The 25,574-nt window shown below is 37.7% G+C and overlaps 1 pseudogene; it reads right to left on the reverse strand.

Annotated features, from left to right (window-relative positions):
- Nucleotides 1-3,731: 3,731 nt before the first annotated feature.
- LOC132658923 (eukaryotic translation initiation factor 1A, X-chromosomal-like) lies at nucleotides 3,732-22,721 on the reverse strand (annotated as a pseudogene).
- Nucleotides 22,722-25,574: the final 2,853 nt, after the last annotated feature.

Below are 25,574 nucleotides of genomic sequence, written 5' to 3' on the forward strand. Positions count from 1 at the left end.
CAAATGGTATAAAACTACACTTGGGCAACGTTTTTAAGAAAATAGCCTCTTTTATTAAATTCAAATGCATATTTCTGCTTTCCTTAAATTTATCAAAAATCTCAAGAAAATATATAAATAATTGGAGTATATAGAAAGACTGCAAACAGAGGAGTTCATATTACAGCTTATGATGATGAGACAATTTATTCAAAACATCTGTTAACTGGAGGCAAAACAGGAGAGAAATATTTTCTCTTCTTTCTTTCTTCCCAGTATTTTAAGCAGATATGGTAGTCTTTACCCCTAAGTTCCATTATATTGAAAGAACCAAGTGTTAACATTTTCCTCAAAATAATTCAGCTCCATAAGTTTTTTAAAGAAATATGATACTTTAAAACAATGACCCGCAGAGATGTTATGGGGAGGGAGGTGGGAGTGGGGTTCATGTTTGGAAACACATGTAATAATTAAAGATATTAAAATTTAAAAAATAAAAAACTAAAAAAAAAGGAAAAAAAAGAAAAAAATAAAAAAATAAAAAAAAATAAAACAATGAAAACACACCGTTGTTTATTTAAGGCACTTCTGCTGTTGCTAAGTCACTTCATTCGTGTCCAACTCTGTGCGACCCCATAGATGGCAGATCACCAGGCTTCCGCGTTCCTGGGATTCTCCAGGCAAGAACACTGGAGTGGGTATTTAAGGCACAGTGTGCTTTAAATTACATTCATACTGAAGTGTTACTCTTCTTAACAGGTGATGACCAGAATTCAAACTGTATCACAGTCCTCAGACATCTGAGTTCAATTCAGATCTGTAAGTGAAAGGAATATCAGATCTACAGAAAAAATTAATTCTTGTAATAATACATAATGGATCTTCTTCGCACTACTTAGAAAATCAATCCTTTTGAACTAACGTGAAGGACACAACCCAGATTGTTTTCTCAGTTCCTATCTGTTTTCTCTGAATCACTATGATAGCCATGAGAACATCATCAGCTATACAAGCTATTCTTGTTTTAATGTCTTAAACTAACTTATTCATTTTAATAGGAGAAGAAAATGGTAATCCATTTCAGTATTCTTGCCTGGAAAATCCTGTGATCAGAAAGACTGAAGGGCTGCTGTCCATAGAGTTGCAAAGTCAGACATGAGTGAAGCAACTTGGCATGCATGCATGCATTGGAGAAGGAAATGGCAACCCACTCCATCATTCTTGCCTGGAGAATCTCAAGCACAGAGGAGACTGGTGGGCTGCCTTCTATGGGGTCGCACATAGTCAGACACGACTGAAGTGACTTAGAAGCAACAGCATTAATTTTCATTGGAGTTTAACATCTTATTTCCTCCTAAAGAGAGAAGGGTGGTACAAAATTAAATCCTTCTCACTCAATCTGATCACAGGGGTGGCACTCTAGCAAACCACCAGGATAAATGGGTCTGGCAAGAACTGAGATTCTGATGAAAAACTTATAATCATAAACAAAATTTCCAAACTAACACAGACTCTTTTCATCACCATTGTCTTTAGTCTTTTCCCCAACTGAGCTGCTTAGTCACAGCTCCAGAAAGCTATTCACTTTTCCTTCTAAGGACAGGCTTACATCTGTGGGGCTTGGTATTCAAGTGTTCTCTTTGGTTAGATTCCTTGCCTTCAACTCCAGCTCAGTGCTGACAACCTTCAGGTCTCAAATAACATACTATGCAACTGGTGAATTTCACATTCTTATCAAAGAAAATAACTGTCAGTTGTATCTCCACAGTATTAATTTAGCCACAAGGAATCTCTGGCAAAACTAACAAAATGTTAGAAAGAGGATAGCACATCTATAAAATCTGTTGTCAGCATTGTAAACGACCTATAAACTACAAAGTCATTACTAAATAGACATCTACTTAACACACATTTCATTACTGGATTCCTTCTTTGTATGTAATCATTTTATACTTTCTCATTTGCAACTGATTCATAAAACCTGGGGTCCACTTTTTCAAATAAAACTGGCTTTGTTTTTTTAAGTCAAGATTTAACTGATGTCTTTAAGATGGCCATTTTAACATTTGCATAATTCATAACTCCAAATGCATAAAAGATGATGACAAAAACATCATAAATACATATAATAAAAATATATGTTATAGTTTTAGAGCCTCTGAGAAATGATAGCAAAACTGGGACAGAAAAATTTTAAAAACATTTAATGATATTTCAACATTTTTCTAATTTTTTTCTCATTTCATATTTCTCGTGTGGTTTAGAATGCATTACAATATCAGTAGAGTATTGGGCCTCCCTGGTGGCTCAGAGGGTAAAATGCCTGCTTGCAATGCAGACCCATGTTTCATTCCTGGGTTATGAAGATCCCCTGAAGAAGGTAGGCAACCCATTCCAGTATTCCCGCCTGGAGAAACCTACAGACGGAGGGGCCAGGGAGGCTACAGTCCACTGGGTCGCAAAGAGTTGGACATGACTGAGTGACTTCATTTTCACTTTAGTAGAGTATTATCATATGTTTAAAAATCTATAAAAATACGGCAAAAAATTCTGGTAAAATTTTCACCTTTAAAGATACATATTCAGCTGTCTAATTCATGCAGTGAGTAATCTGAAACAATTTTGGTTTTCATTATTACTTGTGACCATGCCGCTGCAGGACGCAGGTCATTTTTTTCCAACCAGGAATTGAACTCGTGAACCCTGCCGTGAAAATCTTAAAACACTAGACCACCAAGGGTAGTGCCTTGGTTTTGAAATCCGTCAACGTATAATATGGAATGGTATGAACAGGATAGATGTGACACACTGAGTACAAAATTGTAAACTGTATAATCTTGGTGAATATGTGATTGCTCTCTTCAAATTAAAATCCATTTTCTTTGCGTATCTGAAAATGCTCCTAATAAGAATGCTGATGACTGAAAGATCTTGAAAATGGTGTTGGACATCAGTGATCCAATTTAAACTTCCTAAAATCTGTTCCTGAAATTCTAAACTTCTGCCTTATTATTCAATCAAACACTCATTGATTCTTTTACATTTTTGGTTTCTATCATACATTTTTTACTACAGAAATACCAAAAGAATAAGAAGTCTAACAGGGCCTACAAGAATATAAGCCATACTGTCATTCCAATTGCTTGATATGCCTGTCTAATAAGTCAAGAGATACAAATCAATAAAATGCTTTGTAAAATACATCCATAGCAGAAAAGTGAGGCATTTAAAACTCCTATCATCACTATTTCCTTACCAAGATAAACAACCATTTCCCACAAACTAAAAGCCAAAAGTTTGTCCTAGAGTGATACCGGGTAATTAATGTGACTTCTAAATCCATGAGCAACAATACAGGCCTTCATTATAAGAATGCTTTGGAGTACACCGAAATCCCAATGCTTCAGCAAGCTGGCTTCAATTTGCTTTTTTTCTTTTAATGTATCAGCCTTGGGAGATGATACGTTTTAAAACTGCCTGCTAAACTTCTTACCACCATCACTGTAACCCCCTTGGCTTAATAAAGTGTCATTATGGAGTACTTAGTGTCAGACCTAATTAATTAAAAAAAAAAAAGGATCTAAAGAATTATAAAGTTTTAGAAAATTTAGAAACGTTGCCAAGCTGGCTTCTAAATATTAATGAATATTCAAATTAATGGATACATAACTTCTGAGACCAAAGATGGTGAAATTTCTGACTACTTTCATATATAAAACAGTAAACACACACACACATGTTTCAGCCTAGACTTAAATCTCAATGTCTTCATTTTCACCTGCAAGGTCCTTAAACTGGATTTTATCATCATCTTCAGGATCCAAGGTATCTGTTTCATTAAGTTCAGCTAAAAACAGTAAAAACATACTCTTACAGACATAAAACCAAGATGTCACTAGGTTAATTATCCATTTAAAGAAATAATACTGGATTAATACTAAAACACTGAACTGTACAAAAAATTTGCTTGTAATCAATCCTTGGTTCAACAGTTTTATTCCAAGAAAAGTCTTCGTAACTACAAACATATCACAAAGAACAAACTCACAATGAAACTGCTAAAAGAAATTCACTGCCAAGTATTTACCTGATTCCCAATTATCTTAGTATTTCTTAAATGGCCTGTATCTCATCAGAATCTTCACTCTTACTCAAAATTTCATAAATTTATAATAAAATGCACTGTAATAGAATACGTTATTATATTCAAAATGTGAGTTTAGTATACTTCCTCTTTTTGTTACTAGAAACTTATTTTAATTGTTCCAAGTTTACTAGAGGTAGAATAGAATATTGTCTCTAAGAAATAAAAGGGATTTAAAAACACTGTCCCCAAAGCTCCAGAGCAGTACTCTAAATACTAAAAAAACCTGAATATTCTTTTCCAAAATAATCAATACCAGTACCATAAATGGTGTCCTCGATTAGCTGAAAACAGGTATAATCTCTTAAGAATTGTTTTTAAGAGTGTAAAAGAGGCATTCCTTTAACAATTATTATGTGCAAGTCTAAGATTTCTGAGTTTTTTAATAACCCACCAAAAGAACATATATTAGGAAGAGAATCCATTACTAAGTTGTTAATATTCTGAAGTATTTAGTACATTTAAATTTAATTTAAAGTGAATTTAAGCATCTATGCAAAAATACGGAAAGGAGAGAATTCTGAAACGAGTGTTTCACCTTAATACTAACTAGTAAATACTATGAGAAGACAGGGAGGTGTAATAACTTTGATATTAACTACCATATTCCGGAAGCTCTCTATAAGCCTTCAGACTTCTATCTTCATCTGCATTGTACTTTAAAATTACATCAGCTTTGTTATCCTTGGAGAAAAACAGGAAGGATCAAAACTGGTTATGCAAAGAATCATCAGCTATCTCATAAATTACTTTCAAATTAGACACCCTTAAGAAAAACCTCACTATTCTCTCACCTTTCTTCTGTCAACTGCAAATACACACAGACATAGTCATCGTGATGAAGTTTGTGTGCATGACCAAATAAGGTATAGACTAGGAAAGTTATGTATACAATGCACTGAATCAATGAAAGAAAAGGAAACATGTGGGGTGGCGACGTGGTCCTTGTCCACACTCTAACACTGTAGTTCAAACTGAAAGTGGTATTATTACTCTAGAGAAACATTTCTATAACCCACAATTCTTAGAGTATCTTACTGACTTGAATTGTCTGTGGTGCTTTAAAAAAGATACCATATCTTCCTTAAAGCTGACAGGCCTGAAGTGAAGTCTTTGTGAGTTTATGATGCAAATGTTCCTGAGAATTACTGGCTTTTAGGGAGTTCACTTTTCTTCATTTAAAAGAAGCTGTGTCACTCACAGAGGAAAACATTCTGAATACTTACAATTAAGCTAGAAAAGGCCTAAAGAAATGCAACTGAAAATATCACAGTCATAAAACTGCAGTGTAATATAAACCAACACTTCTCAAACAATAATGTGCACCAAAAATACATAAGTATTCTGTTAAAACACTGAATGTAACTCAGTAGTGGAGAGATACGCTAACAATCTGCTCATAAAATTCCATGGAGTAGTGATGCTGCTATTACCTTTAGATTATAATTTGAGTAGCAAAGGTTTGTAATTATCCACAACAGATTAAAAATCAGAAGAGCTATATGTGGGTATCACTTTACAGTTGGTATTTTAATCCCTTAAGGGATTAATGTAAATGTGATTATATTGCCCATCAAACAGAGAATTTAACTGGGAATTAATTATTATTTGATCCATTTGCAGGATTATATGTAGTTAAACTAAAATAAATGGACATGAGAATATACACTTTTATGGACAGATTATGTTTTTAGTCATCAAATACAACAAGTGGAAAGGTTATCAATGGATGTTCTAGATCACAAAACATACAAATGAAAAAAAAAAAGATCGGTAAAGTATCAGGATATAAAATCAACATGTTAAAACCTGTTATAATATTAATGCATTCATATTACCCAAAGTAATGTACAGATTCCATGTAATTCCTATAGCAATTCAAATAGCATTCCCCCACCCCCACCCCCCCCCCACAGACAAATTTATATGGAACCTCAAACAATCCAAACTGCCAAAGCAATCTTGAGAAAGAATAAAGCTGGACGACATACACTTCCTGGTTTTGAAACACAACTGTTCAAATAATAAGGCACTGCATTCCACCCATAATGCATTTCGTGAACAGAACTTGGCACTCAGAAATAAAATTTTTCAAAACCGGTCAACTAATATCTATGAAGGGAACCAAGACCACACTGTAGAAAAGACATCCTCTCCAATAGACAGGACTGGAGAAACAATACTTAACATAAAAGTAGACTTCCTTTCTTACACCAGAATCTACCTAAAATTACCCTGAAATAGATCAGAGATGTAAACACAGAGCTGAAATCTTAAAACTACTGCAAGATAACACAGTGTAAAACTCCGAATGCCGCTCTTGCTCTTTGCAACCTAGCAAAACCTAGTAAGTGAAACGATATCACACTAAATAGCTCTTGCATGGAAAAGGAAATTGTCAACAACAGTAGAAAAAAGCAGTCCATTAGATTGGCAAAAATATTTGCAAATGATATGACCAATAGGGATTAACAACCAAGGTAGATAAATCCTTCCATTTGCAACACCATGGATGAACCTGGAGAGAAGTGTGTCAAGAGAAACAAGTCACCCAGAGAAAGTAAACACTGCAGGACCTCATTTATATGTGGAATCAGGACTGAATGCAAACTCATAAAATTTCAGGTATGCTCTCAGCTTTGAGTGACCTGGCTTTTCTGCATAAGCCTCAGATGAAGAGAAGAATGATTAGTCACCTGCATGAGTATTAAAGGTATGCCCCAGCATGCACAGAGCCTAAAAGCAGAGGTTGAGAGGCCAACAGGTTTTTAATGAAACCTCAAACATGGGCTGTTTGCTAGGTTATAAACAAGCATTCATTAGCCACACACAAGGAAAAGATAAATACCATACAGAATCTGTTTCAGAAACTATCCAACAATCGGGGACAAGAAAAAGCTCTGGGAGAAGAAAACTGATGTCCTGTCTCACCATGTTATATCTGCATTTTCTAGTTTTCAACAACAACAACAAATCATGAGACACACAAAGAAATAGAAGAAAGTGTCTGGTCACATATAAGGATATAAGCAGTTAATACATACCATGGCTCAGAAAGCCTAGAAGCTGGACCTAACAGAGACTTAACATCAGGTAGTATAGATAAAAATAATACAAGAAACAATGTGCATAACTTTTTTTTTAATTGTCAAGAATATTTCACTAGAGAATCAGGACATACCAATTCCTTAAAAGAAACCTAGTGGAGATAAAAAGTGGAGTGGCTGACTTCAAACTGTCTCTGTAAATCACTAATAGAACAATCACACTAAAAACTAAACAAGGAAACAGAAGACTGAAAATTTGCAAATCAGAAAGTCTTAGGTATTTACAGAACACATGACCTGATAATAGAATAGAAAGAAACAGCAATCATTTCAAGCAAAATTTAATTAAGCATAAGCAATGGGTTTGATACAGAAATCAAAAGGATTTCTGTTTCACAAGTCATATTCCAAACACTGAGGTCAAAATGGCCAACTACCAAGTAGTTCTCTAAGTATTCATCTCAGATTTATAACTTACACTCTAAAAGACCTAGTCTATGCCTTATCTTTCTCCTATAAGCCCCCCAAATCCTTTTTTGGAGATAGAGGTTTTGTGTTATTTAATTGCATCATCTACAGCAGTGGTTTCTCAAATTTGGATCTGAGACCTTTAAATTGAAAAATCATAACTGAGCACCTAATATAAACTTACTATTTTTTTCTTTTGATGAGTGAGAATGGTAATGAAAATCACTGTCATATGCTACTGTTCTTTTTTCAGCAAAGGTCATTTTTCAAAAAGATTTAGACAGCAAACCTGGAGGGAATCCCCTGGTGGTCCAATGATTAGGACCGAGGGCTTTCACAGCAGTATTCTGGATTCAGTCCCTGACTGGGTATCTAAGACCCCACAAGCTGCAGTGTTGTCAAAAATTAAGAAAAAAACATTGAAAGGAAAATGAATAATCTAGCTCTGTGAAATATATATCATAAAATACAAAGATATCTCCTCGTTTTACTACAGAAAACTGAAGTCAGCCTGCAGCATAAAGCCTGAAAACCTAGCACAGAGCCTTGAATACACTTGGACTTTAGATGAGGACAGGATGAGCTGTAGCATTTATCCAAAATTATAAGGGGATATGTATTGCATATTACATTTAAAATCAGAAAAGAAACAACCAGTCTTCCCACAGAACACATATACCGTCAGTCAGCCAGAATCCTATCGTCTTAAACATAAGTGGATATTAACAAATTGTGATGCCGGAAGGATGAGAATCATAACTGGCTAGAACAGGCCAAATGCATTTTATTGCATCAGTGAAATACTGATATTAATGATTTCTAAATTCAAGAACATTATAAATTTAAGTGCAATTGTTACCTGATAATCTCGAAGACCAACCAATATAATATGTGAAGTGTTTATCCAAATCTATAAAATAAAGCTCACAGTATATTGTATTTAAAGTGCAAACAAACAAAAGTGTTTGATGTTAAGCCATACTTAGCATGATACAAATGGCAACTCACTCCAATGTTATTGCCTGGAGAATCCCAGGGATGGGGGAGCCTGGTGGGCTGCCGTCTATGGGGTCGCACACAGTCGGACATGAGAGAAGAGACTTAGCAGCAGCAATGTGATACAAAAAATACAATTCACACAGTGTGTGAAAAGTATCTGCTAAGGATTAGGAGAAAACTACATATGTGTGTGTGTGTGTGTGTGTGTGTGTCTTGTATGCATGTGCAGCAATATGTGTTTGTGTGTGTGCTCATGTCTATGTAACAAAGTCTTGTTATAGTTATAGTATATTAAGCAAAAATTAAATTTAGGCAGTTCAGTTTGGGTCAAATTTTATTATTTAGTATATTAAAATATACAATATTTACTTCAACTAAAGTCTTTTAAAATTACAAAAGCATAGTTCTTTGTCACATAAATTACTTTTATTCACAAATCACTCTGGGAATTTTTAGTTATTTTAAACAAATAAAAATAACCTATCTACACAAATATAGTCAACTTGTTACAAATATACATCGATTCAGGCCCAAAATCATTAACTGGAAAATAATGATTCAAGAGAACAAACTGTTTTTCAATCCAAAAAATTAGAGTTGAAAGAACTTTTAAACAACATGATCAATAAATATGCCAAAATTACTAAATAAGATGACCTATCGTGTTTCAATTTCAAATGCTCCTAACACTACCTAAAGCTGTTTCCACAAATCAAAGGGTTATGCAGGACCATATACTACATTTAATTAGCAATTAAACTCATTTTGTCTGGAAAATAATTTTTAGGTTTTTTTTTTCTTTCTTTAACAGCTTAATATTTTTGTTGAGTCTAGGCCATTTGTTTCATACACATAATTTGTCTGGTTCCTCAAGTGTAAACATATCTGGCATAAGTCCAGCCTAGGTCTTACAAATCATTCTTTCTGAACATAAATCCTATTATGAAAGTTATCAAGGATTTTCTAATTTTATGCTTTTATATTGCCACATAAATTATTATTTTTGAAGCCATAAATAATTCACAAAAGCCAGTCACTTGGAATCACAGGTAAATTTTTTAAAGTTAAGTTTTGTATTAAAGTAAAATATATATCCACACTGACCTTTTGTTCTAAGCTTCCTCAGATATGGTATATCCTTGTCACACCTTCAAAACACATTGCTTCCAATAGTGCATTTCCCGACATTGTGGTTACCTGAGCCTATTCTTCGGAAGGGGCAAAAAAGAAAACAAAACAAAACAAACAAACAAACAAACAAAACTCTAAGATACTGTTCAATACTTCCTAAAATGTAACATTTGTTATTAAGTTAGTAACTTCAGTTTTAGAGCTACCTTTAGACCAAACCATAATTAAAAAACAAACAAAAAAATGGTCAAGCATTATAACAAATGAGAGCTGTCTCAAGGTGACATATATTAATTTTCTCCATGAAAATGAGAAGACTCTTAATCTCTCAAACAATGTCTATAGTCTCTTCAGCTACACTTATGTATACATCCCCTTATTTTTAGAGCAGGAAAACATCAACATAAGTAAAGCTGTTAATCCAAAATCACAAATGCTATTTCCACGAAAAGCTATCTGCTACTGGGAATATTTAAGTTATCCGCTAATATGAGAAAAACAATTCAGTCTTGGTCATTATGACTACACACTCTACCCTTGGAAATGAAAGTGGCTAATTTCAAATGGTACCCTAAATGTTGACTTAACAACCCTCTCACACTGAGTATTCATCAAATCTTGGCTCACCTTTCCCTCATGAACTCTACTGATTATAAACAGTAGCTTGATCACTAACAAACTTTTGCTTGAGAACACGTTGATGCTCGTTTTAAAGTGCTTAAAGTCGTATTTCAAGATAAAGCATCAAATGTTTAAAAATAATTATATCTAAGAATAGTGAAGAGACCACCTAATTCTACTGTCACTTGAAAGCACTGACATAAGCATTAGCCAGTATGGGACAATGTCTTCTTGACATAAATGATAAACACAGGCATCAGAATAAAGAGAAATAAACAGGTAATTAATATAAACCGATACATTACTAAATTTTGTATTAAGGCCTAACATCAAAGTGATAGCCACTGCAACCATGATTAAAAAGTTCCTGCTCCTTGACCATTAAGGTGTGACCTAAATAAAATCCCTGATGATAATACAGTGGAAGTGAGAAATAGATTTAAAGGACTAGATCTGATAGACAGAGTACCTGATGAACTATGGACGGAGGTTTGTGACACTGTACAGGAGACAGGAATAAAGACCATGCCCAAGGAGAAAAAAATGGCAAAAAAGCCAAATGGGTCTCTGAGGAGGCATTACAAAACTATGAAAATAAAGAAATTGAAAAGCAAAGGAGAAAAGGAAAGATATACCCATTTGAATGCAGAGATCCAAAGAATAGCGAGGAGAGACAAGAAAGCCATCCTCAGGAATCAGTGGAAAGAAATAGAGGCAAACAATAGAATGGAAAAGACTAGAGACCTCTTCAAGAAAATTAGAGATACTAAGGGAACATTTCATGCAAAGATGTACACAACAAATGATAGAAATGTTACGGACCTAAGAGAAGCAGAAGATACTAAAAAGAGGTGGCAAGAATACAAAGAAGAAGGGTACAAAAAAGATCTTCATGACCCAGATAATCACGATAGAATGTTCACTCACCTAGACCTCTGGAATGGGAAGTCAAGTGGGCCTTAGAAAGCATCACTATGGACAAAGTTGGTGGAGGTGAGGGAAATCCCATAAAGCTATTTCAAAACCTAAAGATGATGCCATGAAATTGCCACACTCAATAAGCCAGAAAATTTGGAAAACTCAGCAGCTGCCAGGAGACTGGAAAAGGTCAGTTTTCATTCCAATCCCTAAGAAAGGCAATGGCAAAGAAGGCTCAAACTACCGCACAATCTCACACACTAGAAAGGTAATGCTCAAAATTCTTCAAGCCACGTTTCACTAATTCTTCAGCCGTGAACTTCTTGATGTTCAAACTCGTCTTCAAAAAGGCAGAGAAACCAGAGATCAAGTTGCTAACATCTGCAGGACCATCGAAAAAGCAAGCAAGTTCCAGAAAATCATCTGCTTTATTGACTATGCCAAAGCCTTGACTGTGTGGATCACAATAAACTGTGGAAAATTCTGAAAGAAATGGGATTACCAGACCACTTTACCTGCCTCTAGATAAATATGTATGCAGTTCAGGAAGCAACAGTTAGAGCCGGAAATGGAACAGCAGACTGGTTAGGAAAAGGAGTACCTAAAGCCTATCTATTGTCACCCTACATACTTAACTTCTATGCAGAGTATGTCATGAGAAACCCTGGGCTGGATGAAGCCCAAAATGGAATCAAGATTGCTGGGAGAAATATCAATACCCTCAGATATGCAGATGACATCACACATCGCAGAAGGTGAAGAAGAACTAAAGATCCTCTTGATGAAAGTGAAAGAGGAGAGTAAAAGTGTTGGCTTAAAGCTCAACATTCAGAAAACTAAGATCATGGCATCTGGTCCCATCACTTCATGGGAAATAAATGGGGATTCTCTGGCTGACAGTTTTTTTAAGGGTGGCTCCAAATCACTGATGATGGTGATTGCAGCAATTAAATTATAAGGCACTTACTCCTTGGAAGGAAAGTTATGACTTACCTAGACAGCATATTAAAAAAGCAGAGACATTACGTTGCCAACAAAGTTCCTTCTAGTCAAGGGTATGATTTTTCCAGTAGTTATTTTTGGATGTGAGAGTTGGACTGTAAAGAAAGCTGAGTGCCAAAGAATTGATGCTTTCCCACTTAGTGTTGGTGAAGGGTCTTGACAGCCCCTTGAACTTCAAGGCCATCCAACCAGTTCATCCTAAAAACCAGTCCTGGGTGTTTATTGGAAAGACTGATGTTGAAGCTGAAACCCCAATACTTGGCTACCTGATGCCAAGAGCTGACTCATTTGAAAAGACCCTAATGTTGCGAAAGATTTAGGGCAGCAGGAGATGGGGACAATAGAGGATTAGATGGACAGATGTCATCACTGAATTAATGAGCATGCATTTGGGTAAATGCCATGAATTGGTGATGGACAGAGAGGCCTGGCATTCTGCAGTCCATTGGGTCGCAGAGTCAAACACAACTGAGTGACTGAACTGAACTGCTTCTTGGGAGAAAAGCTATGGCAATACTATCAGTTCAGTTCAGTTTAGTGTCTCAGTTGTGTCTGACTCTTTGCGACTCCGTGAATCACAGCACGCCAGGCCTCCCTGTCCGTCACCAACTCCCGGAGTTCACTCAGACTCGCTTTCACTGAGTCAGTATTGCCATCCAGCCATCTAATCCTTTGTCCTCCCCTTCTTCTCCTGCCCCCAATCCTTCCCAGCATCAAAGACTTTTCCAATAAGTCAACTTTTCGCATGAGGTGGCCAAAGTACTGGAGTTTCAGCTTCTGCATCATTCCTTCCAAAGAAATCCCAGGGTTGATCTCCTTCAGAATGGACTGGTTAGATCTTCTTGCAGTACAAGAGACTCTCAAGAGTCTTCTCCAACACTACAGTTTAAAAGCATCAATTTTTCAGTGCTCAGCTTTCTTCACAGTCCAACTCTCACATCATTATATGACCAAATTAAAAACCATAGCCTTGATTAGATGGACCTTTGTTGGCAAAGTAATGTCTGGCTTTTGAATATATTATCTAGGTTGGTTGTAACTTTTCTTCCAAGGAGTAAGCGTCTTTTAATTTCATGGCTGCAGCACCATCTGCAGTGATTTTGGAGCCCCCAAAAATAAAGTCTGGTACTGTTTCTAATGTTTCCCCATCTATTTCCCATGAAGTGATGGGACTGGATGCCAAGATCTTCGTTTTCTGAATGTTGAGCTTTAAGCCAACTTTTTCACTCTCTCGCATTCATCAAGAGACTTTTTAGCTCCTCTTCACATTTTGCCATAAGGATGGTGTCATCTGCATACCCAAGGTTATTGATATTTTGCCTGGCAATCTTGATACCAGCTTGTGTTTCGTCCAGGCCAGGGTTTCTCATGATGTACTCTGCATAGAAGTTAAATAAGCAGGGTGAAAATATACAGCCTTGACGTACTACATTTCCTACCTGGAACCAGTCTGTTTTTCCATGTCCAGTTCTAACTGTTGCTTCCTGAACTGAATACAGATTTCTCAAGAAGCAGGTAAGGTGTTGTTGCATTCCCATCACTTTCAGAATTTTCCACACTTAATAGTGTTCAAAAGAGTCAAAGGCTTTGGCATAGTCAACAAAGCAGAAATAGAAGTTTTTTTGGACCTCTCTTGCTTTTTCCATGATGCAGAGGATGTTGGCAATTTGATATCTGGTTCCTCTGCTTTTTCTAAAACCAGCTTGAACATCAGGGAACTCTCAGTTCACTTATTGTTGAAGCCTGGCTTGGAGAATTTTGAGCATTTCTTTACTAGTGTGTGATATGAGTGCAATTGTGCAGTAGTTTTAGCATTCTTCTGCATTGCCTTTCTTTGGAATTGCAATGAAAACTGAACTTTTCCAGTCCTGTGGTCACTGCTGAGTTTTTAAAATTTGCTGGCATATTGAGTGCAGCACTTTCACAACATCATCTTTCAGGGTTTGAGACAGCTCAACTGGAATTCCATCACCTCCACTAGCTTTGTTCGTAGTGATGCTTTCTAAGGCCCATTTGACTTCACATTCCAAGATGTCTGGCTCTAGATTAATGATCACATCATCATGATTATCTGGGTCATGAAGATCTTTTTTGTACAGTTCTTCTGTGTATTCTTGCCGTCTCTTCTTAATATCTTCTGCTTCTGTTAGGTCCATACCATTTCTGTCCTTTATCGAGCCCATCTTTATATGAAATATTCCCTTGGTATCTCTAATTTTCTTGAAGTGATCTCTAGTCTTTCCCATTCTGTTCCTTTCCTCTATTTCTTTTCATTGATTGCAGAAGAAGGCTTTCTTATCGGTTCTTGCTATTCTTTGGAACTCTGCATTCAGATGCTTATATCTTTCCTTTTCTCCTTTGCTTTTCACCTCTCTTTTCACAACTATTTGTAAGGCCTCCGCAGACAGCCATTTTGCTTTTTTGCATTTCTTTTCCATGGGAATGGTCTTGATCATGAAGACCGACAAGACCTTTTAGAACTAACACCCAAAAAAGATACCGTTTCATTATAGAGGACTGGAATGCAAAAGTAGGAAGTCAAGAACCACCTGGAGTAACAAGCAAATTTGGCCTTGGAATGCGGAATGAAGCAGGGAAAAGACTAATAGAGTTTTGCCAAGAAAATGCACTGGTCATAGCAAACACCCTCTTCCAACAACACAAGAGAAGACTCTACACATGGACATCACCAGAGGGTCAACACCTAAGTCAGACTGATTATATTCTTTGCAGCCAAAGATGGAGAAGATCTATACAGTCAACAAAAACAAGATCAGGAGCTGACTGTGGCTCAGATCATGACCTCCTTATTACCAAACTCAGACTTGATTGAAGAAAGTCGGGAAAACCGCTAGACCATTCAGGTATAACCTAAATCAATCCCCTTATGATTATACAGTGGAAGTGAGAAATATATTTAAGGGCCTAGATCTGATAGATAGAGTGCCTGATGAACTATGGAATGATGGTCGTGACATTGTACAGGAGACAGGGATCAAAACCATCCCCCATGGCAACTATATACAACACGTTAAAAGGCAGAGTTACCACTTTGCTGACAAAGGTCTGTATAGTCAAATATCTAGTTCTTTCAGTAGTCACATATGGATGTGATAGTTGGAAACATAAAGAAGGCTGGACACTGAAGAGTTGAAGCTTTTCACCTGAAGTGCTGGGGAAGACTCTTGAGAGTCCACTGGATGGCAAGGAGATCAGAGAAGTCAATCCTAAAGATCAGCCCTGAACATTCACTGCAAGATCTGCTGCTGAAGCTCCAATATTTTGGCCTCCTGATGCAAAGAGTCGACTGAAAGGAGAAGACCTTGATGCAGTGAAAGCAGGAGGGCAAGAGAAGAGGACAACAGAAGATGAGATGTTTGGGTAGTATCACAGGATTCAAGGTATAAGAGTCTGAGCAAACTCAGGGAGATAGTGAAGGACGGGGTAGCCTAGTGTACTGAAGTTCATGGGGTCCTCTGTCTATGACAGAGTCATACACATGACTTAGCAACTGAGTAACAACTTCACCAAGAGCTCCTCGTCCAATCTGTAATTATCCTGACATGTAATAGGATTCACATGCTGGAGAATTCCTTGGAAAACAGCCTATGAACCCAGCTTAGTAATCAGGAGTGCTACAGAGAAGAAAATAACAAAGAAAAGAAGATGATAACTTAAAAATAGGCCATGAAAACAAACTTCTAATGTAAGGAAAAAATATGAAGATCAAGGACCAGATTATCTTTAGCCTCACATCATGTTCCAAGAAATTAATATATTATTTGTGCTTGTGTGTGAGTGTGTGTGTGTGTGTGTTTGTCTGTGTTGTATGGGTTTCATGTCTTTCAGTATGCAGTAATAACTACATGGCTTTGTTAAGAAGTGTAAATTACATAAGCAAATAGACAAATGTGAATGGAGGTTATACACCAGATCAACGACAGATAATATAATTTTCAATTAAGTGAAAAGTATACATGTGAATTGAACAATACGTTAATTTCCATTCATTTCAACATCTACATATTGCTAGCGGCTATAATAAAAAAACCGGTTTCCCCAGTGGCTCAGTTCAGTACAGTTCAGTTCAGTCCGGTTGCTCAGTCATGTCCGACTCTTTGCGACCGCATGAAATGCAGCATGCCAAGCCTCCCTGTCCATCACCAACTCCGGAGTTCACTCAGATTCACGTTCATTGAATCAGTGATGCCATCCAGCCATCTCATCCTCTGTTGTCCACTTCTTCTCCTGCCCCCAATCCTTTCCAGCATCAAAGTCTTTCCCAATGAGTCAACTCTTTGCATGAGGTGGCCAGAGTACTGGAGTTTCAGCTTTAGCATCATTCCTTACAAAGAAATCCCTAGAGCTGATCTTCAGGATGGACTGGTTGGATTGCCTTGCAGTACAAGGGACTCTCAAGAGTCTTCTCCAACACCACAGTTCAAAAGCATCCATGAAGAATTCAACTGCAAATGTAAGAAACAAAGGAGAGACACATTTGATTTCTGGGCCAGAATGATCCCATGGAGAAGGAGAGGACAGCATATTCCAGTCTTCTTCCTGGAGAATCCCTTGGAAGCAGTAGCCAGGTGGGGCACAATCCATGATTTCAAAAGATAGTCAGACATGACTAAGCACAAGCAACAGTGCTAGAAAAGAGTACTTCAGTGCAATTCAGATCAGTCGCTCAGTCGTGCCTGACTCTTTGCGACCCCATGAATGGCAGCATACCAATCCTCCCTATCCATCGCCAACTCCCAGAGTTTACACAATCTTATGTCCACTGAGCTGGTGATGCCATCCAACTATCTCATCCTCTGTTGTCCCCTTCTCCCCCTTCCCCCAATCCTTCCCAGTATCAGGGTCTTTGCCAATGAATCAAATCTTCACATGAGGTGGCCAAATTATTGGAGTTTCAGCCTCAGCATCAGTTCTTTCAATGAACACCCAGGACTGATTTCTTTTAGGATGGACTGGCTAGATCTCCTTGCAGCCCAAGTGACTCTTGAGAACCTTCTCCAACACCACAGTTCAAAAGCATCAGTTCTTCACCGCTCAGACTTCTTCACAGTCCAACTGTCACATCCATACATGACCACTGGAAAAAACATAGCCTTGACTAGATGGACCTTTGTTGGGAAACTAAAGTCTCTGCTTTTTAATATGCTATCTAGGTTGGTCAAGAGGTGGTTATACCAGACCACCTCACTTGCCTCTTGAGAAACCTATATGCAGGTCAGGAAGGAACAGTTAGATCTGGACATGGAACAACAGACTGGTTCCAAATAGGAAAATGAGTACCTCAAGGCTGTATATTGCCACCCTGCTTATTTGACTTCTATGCAGAGTACATCATGAGAAACGCTGAGCTGAAAGAAGCATAAGCTGGAATTAAGATTGCAGGGAGAAATATCAATAACCTCAGATATGCAGATTACACTACTCCTATGGCAGAAAGTGAAAAGGAACTAAAAAGCCTCTAGTGAAACTGAAAGAGGAGAGTGAAAAAGTTGGCTTAAAGCTCAACATTTAGAAAACTAAGACCATGGCATCTGTTCCCATCACTTCATGGGAAACAGATGGGGAAACAGTGGAAACAGTGTCAAACTTTATTTTGGGGGGGGCTCCCAAATCACTGCAGATGGTGACTGTGGCCATGAAATTAGAAGACACTTACTCCTTGGAAGGAATGTTATGACCATCCTAGATAGCATATTAAAAAGCAGAGACATTACTTTGCCAAAAAAAGGTCTGTCTAGTCAAGGTTATGGTTTACTAGGTGACAATAGAATGGGAAGGTTAAATGTCTTGTGACCATTCTCCTGGAGTTATATAGAGAAAGGCTTCACTCTTAGGAGATGAAATATTTAGGGCTCAAGTCTATATCTACGTAACTAGACCTGCCTATAACAAAATTTAAAAGGTTAGAAGGAAAATGTTCATGTACAGAAAGTAAATACAAAAAGAAAACATTAAAGATTAGTAAGTCTTAGTGAAAAAGATACGGGATTTGTACTCTCATTTCAATGTTTCCATGGGCTTAAATTTTCATTAAAGTGAAAAAAATAGTATGTGGTTCAGTCAATTATTTTACTCTTATTTTAGTCTTCACTTACTTAAATAAGAGTTATTCAGTAACTTTATTAAACATTATCATGTGCTAATGACATGGTAGTACTAATAGTCTGATTTCTTGGTATGGATTTCTCATATTCTACTGAAAAATATTACAATAGTAGGGAATTTCCAATATTGGAAGACAGCCTTACTCTGTTCTAAACCCTAAAATTCACTCGGCTATATCATGTTTTTCCATAGAATAAAAACAGAACACTTTGCTTACAGAAATGGCACATTAATCCTTCATGAGAAATGGTGTAAAATGAATTATTTAATACAGAATTACTAGAGAAATATATGGCACTGCAAATGGGGAAAAAGCTAGAACTATGAGGCGCTTCTGTGGTGGCTCACTGGTAAGGATTCCACCTGCCAATACAGCAGAAACCAGTTTGATCCCTCTTCCGGGATGAATCTACATGCCTCAGAACAACTGAGCCCCTATGCCATAGCTATTGAGCCTGTGTTCTACAGCCTGGAAACTCCAACTGTTGAGCCCACATTCTGCAACAACAGAAGCCTGGTCTCAATAGAGCCTATGCTTCACAAATGGAGACGGCACCCCTATGAGAAGTCCGTGGATTGCAGCTACAGAGCAGACCCCATTCCCCACAACTAAAGAAAAACCCATGCACAGTAATGAAGGCCCAGAACAGCAGAATGTATATATGCACAAATAACAACATTTAGATTAAAATAAATTAAAAGGACATATGAGACATCTCCGGACTTAGACTAAGGTATGTTTCAGATTAAACTCTGAAATTCACATTGTTATAAAAGGTATGATTAGCTAAAGAATTCTTACCTTGTCCACGTTCTTTAAACACTGTCTCTTTTTTCATATTCATTCTCCTTACCCTTGCACCTGTTTCTGCCTCCTTTACCTCAGTGATTAAAAAGTGAATAAACATTGAAGTCTAATCATTGGTATAATAGTTTACACACTCATCAAACAAGCTAACATAAGCTGTTAAATTTTATATAAACAGGGAAACAGATTATTATTTAAATAGCAGCAGTATATTAACAGACCTCAAAAGAGATTTACATTTAACCTAATTTGCTTACTGATTAGTCACTTACAAATTGTTGATGGCTTTCTTCTAAATCCCTTAGCAGATAATTATATTATCAACCACATAGCCCATTACCAGAGATAATCATTAGCATTTTTATCATCCATGCTTTCCAATTAAACCTGGCTTCTATACATTCTGTTCCAAAATTCATTTGCAGGTTAATAAACCAAAATAGTCCATATATTTGTAAAGCAATGAAAACTGAAAAATCATATGTCAAAATGTTTTCAGTTTGTCCTGACAGGAAGCAGCTGGTTTAAAAGTCCCACAGAAGGAAGAAGGGAGTTACCCAAGGATGGAATGAAGTCTAGGAAGATAACGTTAACAAAAAATGTGTTGAACATCTATTAAGCACCAAGTTGTGGTAATTCTGTACTCATAAAATAATTACTACTCTCTTTAGAATGCACAATCCAACATGGGCATCTGAAACTTCATTCCTAGCCTAGAAACAGAGGAGGGAACAAGGAATGTATGGAAATGTACACTTATTTGTAAGTTAAAAGTGAAATAAATAGATTAGGAAAAAAAAAAAAAACACGTAGAAGTGGTTTGTAATTTACCTAGCACATTATGAAAAAGAATTCCTATTTCCATCTCATCAGAACTGATTCAAATGAATTCTTTTTAATGGCTGAGTAATACTCCATTGTGTATATGTACCACAGCTTTCTTATCCATTCATCTGCTGATGGACATCTAGGTTGTTTCCATGTCCTGGCTATTATAAACAGTGCTGCGATGAACATTGGGGTACATGTGTCTCTTTCAATTCTGGTTTCCTCGGTGTGTATGCCCAGCAGTGGGATTGCTGGGTCATAAGGTAGTTCTATTTGCAATTTTTTAAGGAATCTCCACACTGTTCTCCATAGTGGCTGTACTAGTTTGCATTCCCACCAACAGTGTAGGAGGGTTCCCTTTTCTCCACATCCTCTCCAGCATTTATTGCTTGCAGATTTTTGGATCGCAGCCATTCTGACTGGTGTGAAGTGGTACCTCATTGTGGTTTTGATGAGATGGATGAAACTGGAGCCGATTATACAGAGTGAAGTAAGCCAGAAAGAAAAACACCAATACAGTATACTAACACATATATATGGAATTTAGGAAGATGGCAATGACGACCCTGTATGCAAGACAGGGAAAGAGACACAGATGTGTATAACGGACTTTTGGACTCAGAGGGAGAGGGAGAGGGTGGGATGATTTGGGAGAATGACATTCTAACATGTATACTATCATGTGAATTGAATCGCCAGTCTATGTCTGATGCAGGATGCAGCATGCTTGAGGCTGGTGCATGGGGATGACCCAGAAAGATGTTATGGAGAGGGAGGTGGGAGGGGGGTTCATGTTTGGGAATGCATGTAAGAATTAAAGATTTTAAAATTTAAAAAATAAAAAACTAAAATTAAAAAAAATAAAAATAAAAATGGATAAGCAAAAAAAAAAAAAAAAAAGAATTCGTAGAGTTTCCCTGAATAGTTAGCAGCAAAGCATTTGCTAGAGAAAGGCTGTGCCAGTTGGTTTGGAGAATCTAGAGAGCACTGAACTAAAAGGCAATGAAGTGTGACCAAATATAGCAAAAGTTAAGTAAGCCTTGAGAGCTAAAATGAAGTTCCAGGACTGAATAATTAAGAGAGATTTATTGCGGAATGTGAAAAGTGGTGCTATTCTGAAAGAGGTATTCTGATTCCTTTAGTTACAGTTTTCCAGGAGGCGTTACAAGGACATTAAACATGACACAAGCAGAACTCAGGACTGTACAAAGGAGAATTCAAGGAATGACTCTCCCAGTGCCCTCCTTCAGTTAGCTTAGAAGTACCATTTTGGAAGTTACAAGTGCAGTTATTGTCAAATCTGGTTATTTTTGAACTGTCTGCCTCAGAATAAAGATAAATAGAAATACATAGTGCCAGCATCTGTTTTATGAGAAAAGAAGGCTGAACACGTTGGGATATGTGTGCCTTCTAAAAAAAAGGTTAAGGTTTGTGACAGGTAGAGGAAAGTAAACCAGCAGACATGAACCTAACCATGCAACGTGGATTTACCCTTTTCTGCTTGCTCAGATGGTAAAGTTCCTGCCTAAAATGCGAGAGACCCGGGTTCCATCCCTTGGTCAGAAAGATTCCCTGGAGAAGGAAATGGCAACCCACACCAGTATTCTTGCCTGGAAAATCCCATGGACCGAGGAGCTGGTAGGCTACAGTCCATGGGTTCGCAAAGAGTTAGACACGACTGAGCAACTTCACTTCACTTCACTTGCAAAGAAGTAGTAAACTGTCACAAAGTAAACTAAGGACAAGTTCACCAGTAGTGAAGTGTCCACAAAGTAAAGTATGGACAAATATTTAACAGTCCCAAAAGAAAGAATCAGTGTGTCACAAAAAACACCTAAGGGAGATTCCAGGGAAGGGATGAAGGCCATAAGGGCAAAGCCTCTGGCTGACCAAAAGTAGGCTTCTGCCAGTTTACTAAGGCACCTGTGTGGGGCCCTAAATGGGAAAACTTAAAAAAAGATGGGTTAGCTTTGTGGTCAGAAACTAAGATGGCGCCTGGTGGAAGAGACAGGGGCATGGTCTATATTACAGTTTTTAATTGGCTCTCTTGATTTCCCTGCACGTGGATAGCGTGTGATCACCATAGACTCCTGTTACAATGAAGGCACATGACGATTTGACCTTTGTTGGTGCAACTATGGCACATGATGATTTGATCTTTAACATGATTGGTGCAACTATGAAAAGTCCCTCGCAAAAGCCCCTTGCTTGCCTATATAAACCAAAAGTTTGTGGCAATAAAGTGGAACTGCTTAGAGGGAACCCCTTTCACCTCTGATTGCCTCTCGCTCACCGAGGGGCTGGGTTGGCGGACAGCAGGCTAAGCTCTCCTCGGGACCCCTCAGCTTTGCTAGGGGAAGTTCCACTGCCTCTCTCTTTCTGCAGAGCACTCCCCCGCACACCTGCAGTTAAACTGGCATGAATCCGAAACTAATAGTATTTTACCCTCTGTGTAAAATTGACAAAAAGGGAGAGGAAATTATGAGCAGGAGGAAGCAGGAGCAGCGTCTTGCTCCTTTGTGGACTGAGCAGTCCCACTCAAAGACATCAGCCAACCACAAGAAGGAGGAACTACCACTGACCACCGACGGCAGCTGAGTGAGTAGTCGGTGGTTCCAGAAACGGAGTCATTATCTTTATTCTTGGGCATAGCTGTAGCGGCACGCTCACTGTTTCCAAGCAGCTTCCTGTGCTGCTGTCGCTGCCAGGTAATCCTCCCAGGCTTCAAAGGAACTAAGTTATACTCTGTGAGTTGGGAACTTGGGAGTGATTGTCATGTAGCCATGCTCAGCAGCAGCAAAATGGCAACCTGGCTGGTGTCACGGGGCTAATTCACTTTCCCCATGCATGACTCTACCGGCCTATCCCCCAAGCACAGTCTCTTCTGCCCTATGGAGCACGTGTAGTACAAACCAACTGACTTCCTGGTACTCAACAATGTGAGGGACACTGTGTCAGATTCCTGTAAAGAATGAAAGATTTTTGGAGAACACCGCATTGAGCTTGAAAAGACATGTGTCAATATAGTGAGACCGTGTGCATTTCCCCAATTAGAAACCGCTTGAGCTAACTCATACTACTGAATAGACTTCTGCTACCTGTTAATAAGTGCTCTTGCCTGACCATTCCTTCACTTAAATTGTATCTATTGTCTTCCTTCTTGGAGAAACAAATTCCATCAGGATGCTTCTATTAGAAATCTAGTGTAATACAAGTGGTGGAGGAATTAAAGAGAACGGTTGCTGTGGCCAAAACTTCCAGAACTATGTTGAATAGTAGCGGTGAAAGTGGACACCCTTGTCTTGTTCCTGAATTTAGGGGAAATGCTTTCAATTTTTCACCATTGAGGATAATGTTTGCTGTGGGTTTGTCATAGATAGCTTTTATTATGTTGAGGTATGTTCCTTCTATTCCTGCTTTCTGGAGGGTTTTTATCATAAATGGATGTTGAATTTTGTCAAAGGCCTTCTCTGCATCTATTGAGATAATCATATGGTTTTTATTTTTCAATTTGTTAATGTGGTGAATTACATTGATTGATTTGCGGATATTGAAGAATCCTGGCATCCCTGGGATAAAGCCCACTTGGTCATGGTGTATGATCTTTTTAATGTGTTGTTGGATTCTGATTGCTAGAATTTTGTCGAGGATTTTTGCATCTATGTTCATCAGTGAATTTGGCCTGTAGTTTTCTTTTTTTGTGACATCTTTGTCAGGTTTTGGTATTAGGGTGATGGTGGCCTCATAGAATGAGTTTGGAAGTTTACCTTCCTCTGCAATTTTCTGGAAGAGTTTGAGGAGGATAGGTGTTAGCTCTTCTGGAAATTTTTGGTAGAATTCAGCTGTGAAGCCATCTGGACCTGGGCTTTTGTTTGCTGGAAGACTTCTGATTACCGTTTCAATTTCCGTGCTTGTGATGGGTCTGTTAAGATTTTCTATTTCTTCCTGGTTCAGTTTTGGAAAATTGTACTTTTCTAAGAATTTGTCCATTTCTTCCACTTTGTCCATTTTATTGGCATACAACTGCTGATAGTAGTCTCTTATGATCGTTTGTATTTCTGTGTTGTCTGTTGTGATCTCTCCATTTTCATTTCTAATTTTATTGATTTGATTTTTCTCTCTTTGCTTCTTGATGAGTCTGGCTAATGGTTTGTCAATTTTATTTATCCTTTCAAAGAACCAGCTTTTGGCTTTGTTGATTTTTGCTATGGTCTCTTTTGTTTCTTTTGCATTTATTTCTGCCCTAATTTTTAAGATTTCTTTCCTTCTACTAACTCTGGCGTTCTCCAACTCTTCCTTTTCTAGTTGCTTTAGTTGTAGAGTTAGGTTATTTATTTGACTTTTTCTTGTTTCTTGAGGTATGCCTGTATTGCTATGAACTTTCCTCTTAGCACTGCTTTTATAGTGTCCCACAGGTTTTGGGTTGTTGTGTTTTCATTTTCATTAGTTTCTATGCATATTTTCATACACACCGAGGAAACCAGAATTGAAAGAGACACATGTACCCCAATGTTCATCGCAGCACTGTTTATAATAGCCAGGACATGGAAACAACCTAGATGTCCATCAGCAGATGAATGGATAAGAAAGCTGTGGTACATATACACAATGGAGTATTACTCAGCCATTAAAAAGAATTCATTTGAATCAGTTCTGATGAGATGGATGAAAAAGGAGCCAATTATACAGAGTGAAGTAAGCCAGAAAGAAAAACACCAATACAGTATACTAACACATATATATGGAATTTAGGAAGATGGCAATGACGACCCTGTATGCAAGACAGGGAAAGAGACACAGATGTGTATAACGGACCTTTGGACTCAGAGGGAGAGGGAGAGGGTGGGATGATTTGGGAGAATGACATTCTAACCTGTATATTATCATATAAAAATTGAATCGCCAGTCTATGTCTGACGCAGGATGCAGCATGCTGGTGGCTGGTGCATGGGGATGACCCAGAGAGATGTTGTGGGGAGGGAGGTGGGAGGGGGGTTCATGTTTAGGAACGCATGTAAGAATTAAAGATATTAAAATTTAAAAAATAAAAAAATAAAAAAAATAAAGAGAACAGTTATATATCTGTCAAAAGACTTGAACAAACGTTCTTAGGTTTTGTAGACAGGAACCTCTTGAGGTTCATTACGGGTCCCTCTCTTTGAAATATTTAGGTCCACTAAGCTAGGGACTGTTGGTGGCAGGGATAGATACCCTAGTCTGTGTATTCAGTGTGGGAGTGATGGAGTCAAATTTAATGTTACTGTAAACAAACAAGCAAAACAATACTTTTTCTTCAGAAATAAAATGTGTAGATTGTTTTCCATAGTGATGGAAGACCTTTTCACCTATTTTAATATTACTGAACATTCTGACTAGATACAATTTTGCTTGAGATTTATGCTAGATGCCCTATTTTTGACCCGTGAAACAAATATTGTACATCTGCTTTCAGTTCAGTGAGTTCAGTCACTCAGTCATGTCTGACTCTTTGCAACCCCATGAA

This window comes from Ovis aries, chromosome Y (genome assembly GCF_016772045.2).
Source record: "Ovis aries strain OAR_USU_Benz2616 breed Rambouillet chromosome Y, ARS-UI_Ramb_v3.0, whole genome shotgun sequence".
Classification (NCBI taxonomy): domain Eukaryota; kingdom Metazoa; phylum Chordata; class Mammalia; order Artiodactyla; family Bovidae; genus Ovis; species Ovis aries.